Source organism: Cebidichthys violaceus, unplaced genomic scaffold (assembly GCF_023349555.1).
Source record: "Cebidichthys violaceus isolate CVI_PGR_0920_01 unplaced genomic scaffold, fCebVio1.0.p SCAF_1, whole genome shotgun sequence".
Taxonomy (NCBI): domain Eukaryota; kingdom Metazoa; phylum Chordata; class Actinopteri; order Perciformes; family Stichaeidae; genus Cebidichthys; species Cebidichthys violaceus.
The window spans coordinates 17,530,537-17,546,788 of NW_027176262.1; positions in this window are offsets into that span (position 1 = coordinate 17,530,537).

The window sequence follows — 16,252 nt, forward strand, 5'->3', positions numbered from 1 at the left end:
GCTTTCAACTACAACATAAAAACGATTAAAATACACCTTATATTTAGACGAAATACACTCTTTACTATGGGTTGCAAAAATCGAGGAGAGGCCTACAAAAAGGCTTAGGGCTTAACGGGACCCAACATGGACCGAAACACCTCAGAGGTTAACTATAACTCTAAAGTTGTGAGAAAAATAAACAATAAGAAAAGTAAATAGAGCATTGGACTTGGCATGAGCAGAACTCCAAGAAGAACGATCAGGATATCCTACTTTTGACCTTTTCTACACACAATGTTAGGTGTCATAGATATCACCATGAAACCTCAGTTGATTACTTACATTTAGACAATTCCTTTTTGCATTACACTTTTTCTGAAATCATATGTTTGAATATGTACATGAGGCATTATCATACATATATCATGCAACATTGGATAAAGCCAGGTTAAAAATTATTGTTTCATTTTGTTGACACAGAGTCAAAGGGTTTTACAGAGGGGGTTTTGGATATCTCCTTGTATCACTTAAAAAAATCAGAAAATACTGTCAACAGCCATTAAAAAAACAAACATTTGGCCATGTTTTTAGGAATAAAAGGTTCCATAAATCAGGCTGTGAATGAAATAAATAAAGCCCTCTATATGGGACGGTGTGTTGATTCGTTCACATCCAGAAGTGCTGAAAATGCCCCACTGTTAGAGAAATTCACTCGAAGCCGATGTAAAAGTAATTATCACAGGACATTTATTCTTGCAAGAAGGAGACAGAGTTGAAACACATACAAGTCATGTATCAAGGCTACTCAGAGGTCTGTCTCTGAGTCTCTGATATTTATACTTCGGATAACACACAAGTGCGTTTGCACAGAATCATTTGCATAAAGCTACGTGGCATGTCTTGAACTCGTCCCTTCCGCACAAGCAAACGTCATCTTGACGTTTAGTAAGATATACAATCGTCCCTTACAGAAGGTCACAGTGACTGCTAAATGAGGAACATCTGAGGATAACAAGTGTGAAGAGATTTCACACAGTAGTCACAGACTTCACGGAGCCTTGTATGTTAAACAATAAGAACTGATCATTCTAAAAGTTATTTTTCTCCAACACCCACCAAAACTGACTACAAAGATCATGGCAGATTTGAACAGGGAAACGGACACTAGCTGATGATGTGGGGCACTCATCAGCTACTTCTCTGGAAGCCCCAGAGGTCTGCCTCACTGGAAAAACTGACAGCATCCGACAACAGTCAATACCGTCTCTTGCAAAAAGACCCATAAAAAAGAAGTTCATCATGTCACAAGCTGTGACTGGCCAAAGCTCGGATACATTAGGTATGGTAGATGTCACCTTTAAGCTAGGATCTCAAACGCTACAACATGAAGTACAAGTCATCAGAAATGTTAATCAAGGCTTCATATTAGTTTGCGACTTTCTCACTCCTCACAGTGTTATTTTAGACATGGGGAGGGGGCTGTGTTATCTGGGTGATGAGGTTTTGCCGCTACTTCGGAAAAGTGATCTGGCACCTGCTAGTTGTACGGCACAAATAATGGAGAACACTACTGTCCCCCCATGCTGTGAAATGATTTGCAAAGTTGGCCTTATTCCCCCTGTAATCTATGCAGGCCCCCTGGGCAGTTACATTGGCTGTCTGGAACCCCGGCAACCAGAACTGGATGGTATTGCAGTCGCCCGCACACTGTCTACTGCTGAGAATGGCTGTACTGTTGCACGCATCATCAACCCTACGCACACCCCTATGGTGCTGCATTCAGGTATGCAGTTAGGACAGTTTACTCCAGTGTCTGACACTGACATAAGTGAGGATTCAGCCCCTGTATGTAATGTGTCTACTTGCCCAGTACAACCACCCAGTCTGTCAACTACTGGTACACAGCCAACCAAACTACCGTTTGATGTCAAATGTGGAAATCTGACAAATGCAGAAAGGTCTGACTTACACAACTTGCTCTCGTCTTACCATGATGTCTTCAGTATAACCAGCACAGACTTTGGTAATACCGACATGGTCAAACACAAAATCCACACGGAAGATGCACCCCCAGTTAGGAAGCGTGCATATCGTACTTCCCCCAAAATGCAAACATTGATTCAATCACATGTAGATGAGATGTTGGACAAGGGTATAGTGGAAGTGAGTCACAGCCCCTGGGCAGCACCTGTGGTAATGGTAAAAAAAAAAAGATGACTCATGGCGTTTTTGTGTCAACTACAGAGGTTTGAATGCAGTCACAGTAAAAGATGCACATCCTTTGCCCAGAACAGACAACACCTTGGATGCATTCGGAGGTTCATCGGTCTTCAGCACGATGGATCTCTCTTCGGGTTATTTGCAAGTGCAGCTCGAGGAACAGGACAGAGCAAAGACAGCTTTCACCACAGGCAGAGGACTTTACCCGTTTTGTATGATGCCCATGGGCTCGGTAAATGCACCCCCCACTTTCCAACATCTAATGCAGCTGGTAATACAAGGTCTCTCATGGAAAATATGCCTAGTATACCTTGATGACATTATTATATACAGCCCCAGTTTTTCTGTCCATCTTCAGCATTTGAGAGAGGTGTTGGATCGCCTCAGAGCCGCTAACCTTAAACTCAAACCCTCAAAATGCAGTTTTGCACAACAGGAAGTGACATTCTTGGGACACGTCGTCTCACCTGCAGGACTAAAACCTGACCCGAAAAACACTAACAAAGTGAGAGACTGGCCTGCACCTAAAAACCCTACTGAAGTCAGAGCATTTCTTGGGTTATGCTCATATTACCGGCGTTACATTTATGAGTTTGCAAAAATGTCAGAGCCCCTGCATGCTCTCACTCAAAAAGGAAAGACATTTCTATGGACTGATGTTGAACAGAGCACATTTGACAGCCTCCGCCATGCTCTGTGTGATACTCCCATCCTCTCCTATCCAGATTTCTCACGAGTTTCTGCTCTTCACAGATGCGTCCAGCACAGCCATTGGATGTGTTCTGTCTCAGGTGAACACGGGAAAACATGGAAAATGTCATTGCTTATGGCAGTCGCATTTTGACAAAAACAGAGAAACGTTGATCTACATATGACAGGGAACTGTGGGCTATCATATGGTCCATCCGGCACTTTCGCCAGTATTTGACAGGCCACCCCTTTCGCATCATCACAGACCACAAACTCCTTCTCTCCTTGAGGAAGATGGCGCTGGATTGTGATCCTACAGGTCGCAGGGCCAGGTGGGCTCTGGAAATTGACCCCTATGACTGGACAATTGAACATAGACAAGGAACCAAACACGCCAATGCTGACTCTATGTCCCGTTGTCGTCTGACAGCTGAAGAAACCACCCTTATGGTTGCAGCCAATCAGGTGAGATGTGTTTAAATTCACACTCAAACAGACACAGCAGAGTCACTCACATGCGCTCCAACCACTGAACTGGCATCCTGCTCAGAGTTTGCTCCCACTGCCTCACCTGCTGCGGACATGATATCGCAGGTGCAGTCTGCATCACCTGATACTGCAGCGGTAACTATGGACAATTCACTCCTGAATATGAACAGACAGTACCTCATCCAAGCTCAAAAAGCTGATCCTGCGTTGCAAATAATCATCAACTGGGTGTTGACTGACAGTCGGCCTCCATTTTCGAACATTAAAGCAGCCTCACCTGACATGAGACAGTACTGGAGAGACTTTCCTAAACTCCGCCTTGTTGATGGTCTCTTATGTCGCAAGGTCAGACCTCCACCAGGTGACCCTATTTTACAGACTGTAGTACCCAGTAGGTTACAGAAGGAGGTATTTCAAACATTACATGGACATTCACTCTCTGGACATTTCAGTGCGCAGAAGACACTGCAAGGGGCACAAGTCAGATGCTATTGGCCTCACATAACTCGTGACATAACTCAATGGTGTCTGGAATGCACACCCTGTGAAGCACGGCGACCACAAACACCACGCCAACAGGCACCTATGCAAAACATAATCACATCTAGGCCTTTTGAGAAGATTGCAGCAGACTTGACGGAGTTGCCACTTACTCGCCGTGGTAATCGTTATGTACTTGTTGTAATGGACTATTTTAAGTACCTTGACTTGTATGCACTTCCTGACCAACGAGCAACCACTGTGGCTAAATGTTTGTTTGAAGATTACATCAGTCACCACGGTGTCCCTGAGAGTTTGCACACTGACCAAGGTTGTCAGTTTGACTCAGATCTTGTCAAAGACCTGTGTTCCCGCCTGGGAATACACAAAACACAGACATCCCCTTACCATGCTATGTCAGATGGCATGGTGGAACAGGCAAACAGGACCATCAAGGACCAGTTGGCAAAATACCTATACACCAGAGGAGGTGAATGGGACGACCATCTGCGACAGGTGGAATTTGCATACAACATCACTGTTCACTCGTCCACCAAACACACGCCTTTCTCCCTGGCCCATGGTAGAGAAGCCCGTCTGCCTGCTGATCTCCTTCTTGGAGACTCTCCTGGAGTTTCAAATGTCACTCCAGGTACTCCAAGTGAATATGCCAATTCTGTATTAATAATTATCCTATTCATCCCTAAGCCTATTTGTAGGCCTCTCCTCGATTATTGCATACCCATAGTAAAGAGAGTGTATTTCGTCTAAATATAAGGTGTATTTTAATAGTTTTTATGTTGTAGTTGAAAGCTCCAACCTCTCCCAGATCATATCCCCATAGGTTGAGAGTCTCTCTGCACAATTTGTTCTTTGATAAAGTGAAGCATTCAAGAGCTAGAGAGGTTTGAGTGCAGAGATTTTAGCCGAGGTCAACCAAAATGTAATTTTGTTCCAGCTGTTCCATTGTAATTTTATATAGTATATAATTATATATTTCACTTCTTTTATGACTAATAGTGTTCAATCTATCCATATGCAGCAGTTTGGCATCATTTAGAGAGCCTGGATCCTCTCTGAGCCTGTTTATGTCTGTCATCCATGGGATTTTCTCATCTGGCTTCCAGTCCATGTCTCCTAGCTCAGCCTATGGTTGGTCGATTTCAGTCAATGGACCCTCCTTAGAAGCGTCTGAGTCCACAGAATTTAACAGACCCATCGTGATTTTGATTGACAGAAGCGTTAGCCAGTAAGGAGTAAAACCGTGGCGCGTCGCCTTAAACGTGCGCAAAGATCGCCGAAAATAAAATCCCTTCCCCCACGGCGCCTAGTTAGACAGACCCTTGTTTCTACACGGGGACATTTCAGAGACGCACTGGAAATACGTAGAAATATTGCTGATGGAATTAAGCAGAGATTTACAGCAGAACAACGAAAAGGTAAGGAGCTTTGGATGATTTTGAAGGATATTGCGCATTGTGTTTCTGGTGTTTGTTTGCTCACAGCCTTGTGAGGGTTTACCGGAGAGATGTTCTGATGGTAGTACTGGAATCTGTGTCGAATGCTCGTGCTTTTTGCTATCTTGGTTGTCTATGCTAACCGTTAGCTTTGTTATGCTAACTCGGAGAAGAGCGAGTTATGGCTAGAAATACGTGATATTGTGATAAATCTTTTATTTGCGTATAATAGTTGTGTAGAATGGTGTTTGGAGTTTGTAAAAATGTCTTAGATTGTTTGTTTTACCCAGATTTTTTTTTTTTTGGGTATATAACATATTCATATTCATAAATTGTACACATGCATAAATGGACTTTTTTCGACGGTAAATGCTACAGCGGACCCAAATTTGGGTCCGTCGGGCTGAATAGGTTTTAAAGAGACTGTGCGCTGCTTTTCACCCTGTTTCACTAAACATTGAAGCAGCAGGTGCTCAACAAAAGCACTACTATGATCGTCGGTTGAAACACACAGCCTATGAGCCAGGTGACTTAGTGTGGGTTGACCTGCCAGCCCTTGCTAGACAAAAGCTGTCACCAAAGTGGTCGGGCCCTTTCAAAGTGCTATTAAAGTTAGGCTCAGGCGGTGGTGCCAATGGAGTGGACTATCAACTGTTGGACCAGCGAGACCCGAGAGCTAAGCCTAAGGTCATTCACTACAACCGCCTGAAACCTTATCGCGCCGCCTGGTCAGCTGAAAGAAATCCACCGTCACCTTCAGGAGGGGCTGCAGCAGCTAACAGCCCAGGTCCCCCATTGCTTACTGCACTCTCCGGCTCCAGACCTTATGTTTACTAGAGCCCAGCTGCACAACGATGCTCTGTGCCGCCAGATAGGGCTCGGACTAATGTTTGCCCTCCGACTCAAGGAGCTGCCACTACCTTAACACATGTGGGAGACAATACTGCCACAGGATCTTCCAGTGAACTGTCTCCGGTAGTGCTGCCTTTTGATGGAGTAAAAGGCAACAACGGCCAAGTCCAGCTGCTGTGTGCGTCCCCCAGTACGTTATGGAACTGTTATATGAACTTTTGCTTGTTCTTGCTGGCATACAGAAAGAAAAAAAAAAGGAAAAAAAAGAAGAAAAAAAATATATATACCGTCAATATATATATATATATATATATATATATATATATATATATATATATATATATATATATATATATATATATATATATATATATATATATATATGTATGCTGTTCTATTATTTGTTATGATCGTTGTTGTTGTTTCTGTTTATTACTTACATCTGTTTATATTGGTGTTTAGTGTAAGTTGATAAGTGTACTGTAGCTTATAAATTCAACTATTTTGAAGCGAGGACGCTTCTTTTGTAAAGGGGGGAAGATGTGTACGACTGAAATCCTGTGATGATCAGATATGACCACTAGTTGGTGCTGTTTAGGGGGCTTGATGTGATGGGGATAGGGGGACGGGAGAAGAAGAGTAGGAGAGAGTGTGATTTGTGGTCTTGGTGTGGTTCCGTGGAAGCTTGACTAAAGTTATGAGGAAAACCCAGAATGTGTTGGACTGATTCATTCCCTATCATACACCCACGACGCTTACACTTACACACCTGATTGGCAACAAGCCAAACCTTAAGGCTATGTTTGAATGTTCTGTACGTGTGTGTGTGTGTGTGTGTGTGTGTGTGTGTGTGTGGTGGCAGAGTATTCCATGAGTGAGCTGCCTTCACAGAGAATGTAGATTTGCCAAAAGAGCTTGACCTATGTGAAATGACACAATCACCTCTTGAAGCAGATCTAGTGAGTCTGCTGCTTTGAGTGCTTTGTTTAATAAAATCACTAAGTGGAGGCGGGGCCATACCATGTAAAATTTTAAAAACCAGACACACATCAGTGAATTTAATGAGGTTCTCCCAACTCAAGATATGGTGTTTGATGAGGATATTGCAGTGATGGTGACTTGTGAGTTTTTAGAGCTTGTTTATTGAGAATATGAATAGATGTTAATGTTGTGCTGCTGGCTTGTGCCCAGCTGGTTAAGCAGTAGGTCAAATGGGGGACAATCATCGCATTGAAATACAGTTTCGCAGCCTGCATGGTTAGACTGTTTCTTATATATCTGAAATTCATGAGATTACATTTTAAGACCTTTGTCACATGTTTACATGCTTTTTAAAAGAGATTAAAATCAATAAAAATTCCTAAATATTTAAAATCTGACACTACCTGTAGTTTAATAAAAACGAGTAGCCACACTATTACAAATCAGCATTTTTGTATTAAACCAATTACAACTACCAACAGTCATACCTTCAAGGACCTTAATGTATTGTCACATATTGTCAAATAACGAAAAATAAAGGCTAAACTGCCGCGGCACCTCTCCCAAACAGTGGCTGGCCACAGGAAGTGCCTCTACTAGCTGCCGCTGCCACGATTTGAGCTTGCCCTTTCTTGCATGTAGCCGTAAACATCACGGTTAAGCGGGGCAGACACAGCATTCTACACAGTTAATAACGTAGCTAACAAAGCTACATGTGGTAGCTAGCTAGTTGAACTCAATGAATTAATTACAATTATTTTATCGTGCATTAACGCAGTTTTTTTTATTATTATTAAGTGGACATTTTTAACACAAGAACCGGGCAGCGAGTGGTGTTTGTGTGTGTGTGTGTTTGTGTGGCGTCTCTTCTTGCCCCCCCCCCCGGTGACACGTCTCGTTACAGGATCAAACGTGAGAATATCAAAATACATATTGTTGTGTTTTTAAATAAACATATAAGCACGTGAGAACAAACTGCTCTTAACTCTTTATTAGCATTCACATGCACGTTACTGCCCGGTACAGACTCCCTCCACGTTCCATGCTTCACCTACATTCCCCTGGGTCCTAAGTCCCTTCAAGTACAACTTCTTATCACCCTCTTCTTCTTCTTCTTCTTCTAAGTTTTATGGTGGATGGCATCCAGTGAAAGGTGCATTTCCGCCACCTACTGTATTGCAGTGTGGACCAGAGTATCTATCCCCTTACAACAACAAAAAACAACAAACAAAACAAATAAAATAAAACAAACAAAAAAAAAAGAGTTCTATCATTTCGGTCACTTAAAACCAGATACACCCGAGGGTCCCCCATTTGGACGCAGAGTACATCAAAACTTAGAGAGTTTTGTGTTAAAAGTAACTGGCAGAGAACCCACGAAGAACGAATATAGTGATGTTATAGTTCTGCAGAAACCTCAGCGTCCTGGGAACAACATGAACTAGGTCACTTCTACATGAGACAAACACATCTCCCATCAGCCAAGCAAACAAATAACAAAATATCATAAATCATACTCGATATGACTGGGACAGACCGGAGAAAAATGCTGCTACACTCCGTTAGCAACGTGCTACCTACGAACATGCAGCATGAAAAAGCACGAGCGCCTGACGGAGATTACGGACATAGTTTCCATTTCTCTCCCCGGTAAACCATCGCAGAGATATTCAGCTTCGAACACAAAAAGTCACACAGCTTTCATCGAATATTGTACTTACTTTTGGTCGAATCTCAGCGAAAAAATGGAATATCTCCGTACTTCCAACGCATGTTTGTCCAGCTGCTGGTGCTCCGTGTGAATCCGTTCGATTCGTGTCTCTCCGACACTCCTCGGATTCTTGGGAGGGTTGGAAGCTCAGCAAATCAGATTTCAGAGCTGGACCTTTTTGAGCTTTATTGGCTAATAGTGCTGTCAATCATCTAGCTTTCAATTCCAGGCAATTCTATTGGCTCCTACGGTTCGAAGGATGTCTCAATGGTGAAAATCGGAGAAGGGGGGGCTGAGATACAGCCCTGAACAGAGAGTCGAAGCAGGATTTGACCTTAAACTAAATAACTAAAAAGGGCATAGAAAGAGCTTAAAACACTCAAAAAAGGTCCAATCTTCGGTCTATTGATTCAATGAACATCAGGAGTGATACATAGAAGTGATATAGAGTGTTTTTGAATTTTAAAAATACTTTTTTATTCAAATATTGGAGTATTTGATCAGTTTTCTAATTTGAAATGCTCTATATTTCATAAATGTTTCACTGTATCTATGTATAGCTGTGTATATAGAGCCTATATCAGTTGTTCTAAGAGCCCAGCATATTAAAAGTCTTGGATACCCATACTTTCCAAAAAACAATACCCTAAAAGTGCTGTTTTTCAAGATCGAGCTTTTGAGTTTTCCAAGTTCTGCTGTGTTCCATCCTTATCTTATGTGAACCAGTAACATGTATTCTGATAGTTCCATGATTTTTCTCATCTCAAAAATATATTAAAACATTTTTTTTTTTTTTTAATTTTTTTTATACAATTAATTAGGTATTTCTTATCTTTATTCGAGCTGAGGCCTGCAAATAGGCCTCGTTTTTAAAAGGTTAAATTATTTTACTCAATCCTGCTTCTTTCACGTATTGTAGTACATGTCCTGCCCCCAAGGTTAATGCATCTTCTAGATTTAGTTCCTCAACTCCCAGCGTCCTCTTCAACCTCTCTCGTTCGAGTATGAATTTCTGGCAATGACAAATGACATGGTCTACAGATTCTGGTATTTGGCAGTGCTCACATAGTCCTGTTGGGTGTTTATTTATTAGTTGCATTGTTTTGTTCAGCCTTGTGTGTCCAATCCTCAGTCTGGTTAGCATGTTTTCTTATGTGTTGCTTCTTCTGGATGTCCTCCCTTTGCCAACTTCTTTCTGAACAGCATAAAGATGTCTTCCTGTTTCTCCTACGTCCCAACTATGCTGCCATTCCTTAATAATGTTTCTTTTGATTACTGATTTAGCTTTTGCTTTGCTGAGTAAAATGTCTGTCTTGTGTTGACTTTCTAAAGCTTATTTTGCTAATTTATCTACTCTTTCTTTTCCTATTACCCCTCTGTGTGCTGGTACCCACATAAATGATACAAAAATACCCATATTCTTAAGTCGGAACAGTGTTTCGTATATTTCATTAATTAAATCCTGCCTGCTGTGAGATGTGAATGATTGTAATGAGGATAATGCTGAACTGGAATCTGAACAGACAATGACCTTTTTTATTTGAACCTCCTCTACCCACTGCAGTGCTGTTAAAATGGCCAATGTCTCAACTGTATAAACAGACAGATGGTCTGATGTTGTCTTTTTGACTTCATATTGCAAGGTTGGTATGGTGACTGCCAAACCAGTTCTACCTGTATTAGGATATTTAGATCCATCTGTGTATGCTGGAGTAAATGCTTGATATGTTGTCTGTAGTCTATCCTCCACCACTCCTGCCATGATATCAATGTCTTTAAATGCTTGGGTTTTGTCCAAAAAATAATTATCAACTGACACTGATGGAAATAGCCACGGTGGTGTAGTTGGTAACGGTACTGAAGGAGTGAATGTTACCTGATCCAATGACATATCTCTTGCTAATTTTCCACTGCTCCATGCAAAATATCCCTGTTTGGCTCTTTCTCTTTCCCAACATGGCAGAAGCACCTCTGTGGTCAGATGATTATCTCCAGAATGTCCTTGAAGATTGGCCCAGTCCTGCTCCTGAGACATTCCTCAAACCCCCTCTTACAGACTCAATATACATTCAATGACCACACTCCTTGGTTTAACACTTCCTAAGTAAACACACTGTGACACATAATATCCAGCACTGGGAATGCTTTAAAACTTAAAATTCCTCACACTCCCTATTCTGACCCTGTTAGACACCTCATTACATTTAAAATCTTTTTACATTTCATAACTATCCTCTGAATATGCTCATTCCATTTTCATTTATCGTCAAACCACACCCCAAGAAACCTAAAAACAATCTTTTGTCCGTACATCTTCATCTGAACATCCACTCCTCTCTTTCTAGTAAACATGATTGTTTTAGTTTTTCCCACAGAAAATTGGAATCCCCATGAAAAAGACCATCTTTCTACCACATTCACAGCCTCTTGTACTTTCCCTTTAATATGGTTTATGTTCTTCCCCCTCTTCCACAGTGCTCCATCATCAGCAAATAGGGATCGCCCAATATCACCCTGAACTTGAAGGAAAACATAATTTATCATGATGGAGAACAAAATCAGACTGATGACACTACCCTGTGGTGTACCATTCTCTACCAGGTATCTTCTAGATAGTGCTGTCCCAATTCTGACTTGAATAAATCTGTTACTTAAAAAATCTTTAATCCAATTATATGTTCTGCCACCTATTCCTATCATATTTAATTTAATCAATAACCCCTCCCTCCAAACCATATCATATGCTTTTTCTACATCAAAAAATACAGCCATCACTGACTCCTTATTCTCCTGGGCCTTCTTGATTTCTGTTTCTAAACAAATAATTGGGTCCATAGTTCCTCTACCTTTCCGAAAACCAATTTGATGAGGTGTTATCATTCCCCTGGACTCCATATAAAATGTTAATCTATCTGTAATCATTCTTTCCATTATCTTACCTACATGGGATGTTAATGCTATGGGTCTATAATTTATTGGGTTTGATGAGTCTTTGCCTGGTTTCCTGATTGGGATAATCACAGCTTCTTTCCAAGAACTAGTCTCCCCACTTCCCAAACCTTATTATAAAAAAATAACAATTTCTTCATTGCTATACTACCTAAATGCTTAAGCATTATATAACAAATTTCATCCTTCCCTGGTGATGTAAGTCCTCCTCTTTCTATTGCTCTTTTCAACTCTTCTAAAGTAAATGGAGCATCATTTGAACTATTAGTTTTGTCTCTTTTTCCAAGGATATCAGGATGAGCTGCTTGCGTCCTTTCCCTTCCTCTCTTACCTTCTGCTGTCAGGTTGGCAGAGCTGTGGATTTCTGTTTATGCTTTTGCTATCATCTCTGCCCTCTCCCCATCCAACGCTGCTTTTTCCTCCCCCCTCTTCAATACTGGATAATGCCGTACTCTTCTAATTCCTCTCATGCTTCTAATCATCCCCCAAATCTCTCCCACAGGTGTTGCTCTTCCAATTCTGCTACAATAATTCTGCCAGCTTTCCCTTTTTGCTTAACCAATGATTCTACAAACCTTTGCTTGTGTTTGTTTGTATTGTATTACATTTTGGAAATTATGTGATCTTCTTAATAACTTAAGAGCTTTGTTCCTTTCTTTCACTGCTCTCCCACACTCATCTGTCCACCAGGGGACTAGCTTTCTTTTCATCCTTCCTTTACTTTTAGCAATTGTTTGATTTGCTGCTTCCAGTATTGTAAATGTCATTTTTGTATCAATCTCCTCAATATCTTCATTTAATTTAATTTGATCCATTTCTCGCTCACATATTTACTCAAAAAGTTCCCACTTTTCCCTACTAAACACCCACTTACCTACTATATCTCCCTATTCCTTACTCCTTTTTAATGATACTTTACAACTTATTGGGAAGTGATCACTACCCACTGATGTTTCATCTTCTATATCCCACTCACATATCGCTGCTAAATTTCTTGATACAATAGTTAAATCTAGTGCAGATGTGTTCCCCGTGTGGACATCTAATCTAGTCCCTCTACCATCATTTAAACAAACCAAATTATTGTCTTCTAATAACTCTTCTATTACCTCTCCATTTGCATCTGTTCTTACTCCACCCCATAACGTGCTATGTGCATCTCTGTCTTGGATTTATTACCCCTGCTATGAAAGTGACTAGCTTTTTTAAGTCGACCATTATCTTTCCATCATTTGACTGGTCTAGGACTGCTGCGGTTTGTTTTACTGCCTTACTTCTTCCTTCCGTCCCTCCACTCTGGCCGACCCTCTTCACTGCCTCTGCATAGGTGATTTTATTCTGCACCCTCACCTGCTGTATTTCCCTCTCCCTTTTCAACACCTCACACCCATAGTAAGCCACACTGTGATCACCCCCGCAGTTACAACACTTTGGTTGTTCATGTCTACATTTCCCGTACTCGTGGTCTTCTCCACACCTCGCGCACCTCCTTCTGCCTTTACACGCTTTAGCTGTATGTCCGAACCTTTGGCAGTTGTAACACCTCATAGGCTCTGGAATGAACTCCTTTACAGTGTAACTCAGGTAGCCTAAAAATACTTTCTGTGGTAGTTCTTCCTCCTCAAAATCCAGCACAACGTAATCACTGTCTTTCCTTATCCCCTCTCGAGTTACCTGCATCCATCGGGCTCCTTTCAAACTTTCTCCTTTAAGGTTTGCTTTAATTTCCTCCATTGTGACTCCAACTGACACCCCCCAAATCACTCCCTTACTCCACTTACTTTCTTTTTGGATACGGTTTATGCTCACTACTTCATTACCGCTACCTATTCACTACCGCCCTATTTCCTTAATCCTGTCCGCTCGCTCTCTTTGCTCTTCATTTCTACAAACAATCAACAACTTTCCATCTTTCAAAACTTTCGCCATGAGAATATCTCCGATCTGATTTTTCAATACAGTGGTTAGTTTCACCGGGCTCATGGCAGAAACCCCTCTCTCTTCTCCAAACCTCAAAATGATTTTAAACTCCGAACTGTCTGGTTCCTCTGGTCCTCCACCACAATCTCCACTACTCCTGATTTTCTTCGTGCTAGACGCGACAAAATCCCCACCTCTTTTCTCACTCCTTTTCCCACTTACTTGGCTAGTTTCCATACTGTTATCACTCTCTACCAAGTCAGACTCTCCCCACTCTGGTCCATTCACAACACAGTTGTGCCGCCCCGCCACAATTTTCTTCATGTCATTATGTTTCTCCATTCTGGAAACTTCTCTTTTTCGACCTCCAACTGACAGATGTGCCTTGATGACAGAATCATCTGTCAGGTTCCTCTCACTGTTTTGTTGTGTAGTTTTCACCATCCAACTTCTCCGACCTTTCCTGCTCTCGGTCAAATCACTCTCCAGTCTCCTTATCACCCTCTATGTACCAACGTACATTTATAACAAATTACCACACATAGTACACGGTACTCAGCTGCATATGTGTCTGACCAAAAAAAGCAAAAAAGAAATGATTCATTTAATTTTTATTTTTTTTTATTTTTTAAAGTTGTTTTGTTTGGAATATGTATAATAAGCATATCATTTAGTTATCCTACTGAGAATTTAACAAACGTAAAAAAACATGACGTAGATAGGTTTGCAGTTTTCAAGGTGTATATTTCAAATTACATCTATTACACACATGAAAATAAAGTTGTGAACACTGGATGAATATCTATGATCAGAATCATTTTAACTGTATTTTAACTGCTACTGTGTAAAGAGAATGCTGCTGTTAAAAAGAACCTGATTTGTTTAAAGTGTTTGCAAACCAAATGTTATTGCACTTTTGTTCATATAGCAGTACTTTTAAAATAAAAGTGCACAATACACTACTTTTTAATTCATTATTGAACATTGCGCATAACAATGTGTTTAATCGCAGTACATCATGCGATTAAAAATTGTAATCATTGCCCAGCACTAATTTAAAACAAAAAAATGACGACGAAAGTGGTGACAAACCCCCACGAAAAGTCTAAATTTACAATACTGACTTCATTAAGTACGGCCTTGTGAACGGAGGTAACGAGGCAGAGACGAGAGCCCAGTGTGTGGACTGTTGTTATTGTTCATTTGTCACAGATATGAACAACTTCTGGTTCTGCCATGCAAAAATTAAGACTGCTGAAGCATATAATTCGCAGATTATAAGGCTATATTTTCATTTGCACTTTATTTCAATTCTATTTACAGTTTACTTAATTTGAAACTTATTATTTTCAATGTATTTTATTACCACATATTTATCAAATTTCCATTTTTTTCTCAGTTTTTTTGAGAGTCCCTCCTTTTTTTCTGTAGTAAAACCTAATTATTAGTTACTTTTGTGTTAAGCATGACTTGAGCCTTTAACCCTGTAAAGCCTGACACATCATATAATATTCAGAAAATTCAGATTTTTTGATATTGAAGTGTTTATTGGACCTTTAGTCAAAAAAAATAAAAAAAATATTTTTTTGTATTTACATATATGATTTTTTTTTGTATCACATACAAAATATTTGTACGGCATATTTGTCAATTTATTGATTACAACAATGTTTATTTTAGAAACAATAACTAATGATTTTCATTGCTTTTGGAACATTTGGAACATTTCCGTTGGTTTGGTTTTTATTTTTTCCCAAACAGCAACCTTTTACAACCTGTTTGTTTCGCCTCGTGGCAGGAAAAGCACAGTTTCTATCCTTTTTCAGGCAAAGATGGACTTTATATTTCCCACAGTAGACATGGGAGAAGTGATTGCCTGTGCATTGCTTGCATCTGATTGTTTACTCTGAATTTCTTTTTTTAAATTAATGAATTAATGAATTAACAATATAAAAAAAAGGTTATGATAGCCAAGGATTTTCTTTTTTATACATAAAAAAAATACATTTTCACTCAATTTAGCTTACTACCTTTAATTACTTTAATTAAATGACCAAAACAGTGTATTTGGCATTGTGATATGGCATAATCCAGAGTGCAAAATGAAATACAATACAAACATTTACAGGTGAATTATTACCTTATAAACCTGCTGTATCATATTTGATACCTATGTTTTCAACACGATTTTACTATAAAATAAGGAACGAAATATGAAGTAATTATAGTTTGCTTCAATACAGTAAATAGTCATATTGAAATATTAGTAACACTATAAAAGTTATTCTTACCGTAACTGTTTCAAAATTAGCAACGATTTCCCTGCCGAAAACGAAAAAGTCGCTTCGTGACGGCTGCCATTTTGGAAATGGAATTTAAATGCCTGCTACTGCCTGCAGTGCATGGAAACTCCACCAGATGGTAGCAGACATGTATAAGATTGTATACAACAGTTTTTTCAGGAAAGTATTGCTCATGTTAATTACATAGAGGTCTCTGAAACTCACGTATCAAATATGAT